The sequence below is a fragment of the Corvus brachyrhynchos genome, unplaced genomic scaffold, assembly GCF_000691975.1.
Source record: "Corvus brachyrhynchos isolate BGI_N302 unplaced genomic scaffold, ASM69197v1 scaffold69, whole genome shotgun sequence".
Lineage (NCBI taxonomy): Eukaryota > Metazoa > Chordata > Aves > Passeriformes > Corvidae > Corvus > Corvus brachyrhynchos.
In genome coordinates, this window is record NW_008240228.1 from 286,020 (window position 1) to 287,409 (window position 1,390).

Sequence of the window (1,390 nt, forward strand, 5' to 3'; positions counted from 1 at the left end):
AAAGGCACAGAATAATTTTAACTATACCATTATGAAGACTGTTGAATTACCTTTGATAAGGCTGGTAAATGAGACTGCCTTGATGATACTCTGGAAAATCAGAGACAACAGGACTCTCTTGGGTTAAGTGATTTATTATCCAGGCATGAAGGCTTGGGCTGTGGTTATTAAGGCTGCACAGAGCTCTCTGCTAGAAATTTCTTGGTCAGCATCTGTCCTGGTTTAAAGGATAGGTGTCTGCCAAGGAAGGCAGGAGGCTCCCTTGGAATGGAAAATGTGACCCCTTTCCCTCCAAATTATTATAACTTTGAAATTAAGGGGCTTTCAGGCAAAGATATGGGAAAATGAGTAACAGTTCTTTACTAATACATATATGTATAACAAGGCAAACAAACAACCCCCAACAGCAGCAACAACAAACAAAACCAGGAACCCAACAGCAGCCTTCTTTTGGCCTCAGGCCCTTTCCCTTTTGGTGCAGTTCTGCTCACAGCCGGCAGGGGCGACGGTGGATCCAGGTTAGGCAGGGCAGGTGTGATGATTCCCCCGCGGCTGCAGGGGGCACTGTGGCGCGAGCTTGGCCGCATCTCCACATGAGTAATGGCGGATGCACCAGCGGGAGAAAGAGAAAAGGGGCTTCTTTTGCAAACTCATGGCGTGGGGGGCAGCTGGTCCTGGTGCCAATCCAGATGGTGAGATAGACTATAGCAGGGACTTCGGAGCAGCAGGCTGGAACAGCAGAGATGGCAGGTGCCCCAGGGTGGCAAACGAAGTGTAGCAAAATCTCAGAAGACGTATCAGGAGCTGCGAGGGTCAGGTGGACATGGGGTGTCGGGTTAAAGTGAAGCAAAAAACCTGAAGCAGTGGCAGAAAAAAACCAGTGGGGCTGGGCAGCACTAGCTGGGCTCCCACAAACAGCTGGGAGATGCTCCCTCCCTCTGGAGGGAGGGAGGGAGGGGGTCGGAGTCCCAGGTTTCCCCCTGAGACACCTGAGTAGATGGTGAGGGTCCTTCCCAGTGAGGTCAGGTGTTGAAAAGGTCCCAAAAGCAATTGCTACTTTTATGAGCAAAGCCTCACTCACGTTAGCAGTAAAGGATGGAACTCTGCGGTGGCAGTGAATTCTCCCCACAGCAACAGCAGCACCATCTCACCTCCAGTCCCGAGAGTTAGAGAGGAGCTGAGCCCAGGCCATCACCCCCTTCCAAAATCTCATGGTATCTCTGCCCTTCCCAAGAGAAAGCCCCCCCAGCTAAGAGAGGGCAGCCAGCTGCACCCCTTCCCCCCATCTTGGCCACTTCCGTCTCTCTTAAGTATCCTCATTACCATCTCTTAGGCAACAAATGGGAGAAATGGCATCTTCTCTCTCTCGTTTCCGGTGCTGGGACAGGTG

General features: G+C 51.5%; 1 long non-coding RNA gene across 2 annotated transcripts in view; it reads right to left on the reverse strand.

Moving 5' to 3' along the window:
- Positions 1 to 367: 367 nt before the first annotated feature.
- Positions 368 to 1,390, reverse strand: part of LOC108449387 — a 9,000-nt gene continuing 7,977 nt past the window's right edge. Inside the window, exon 3 of one of the 2 annotated variants that reach the window (XR_001865572.1) lies at positions 368 to 804. This is a non-coding gene — a long non-coding RNA (uncharacterized LOC108449387). Of the gene's footprint in view, positions 856 to 1,390 lie in introns of both variants that reach the window. The other variant, XR_001865571.1, reaches the window with a different exon arrangement.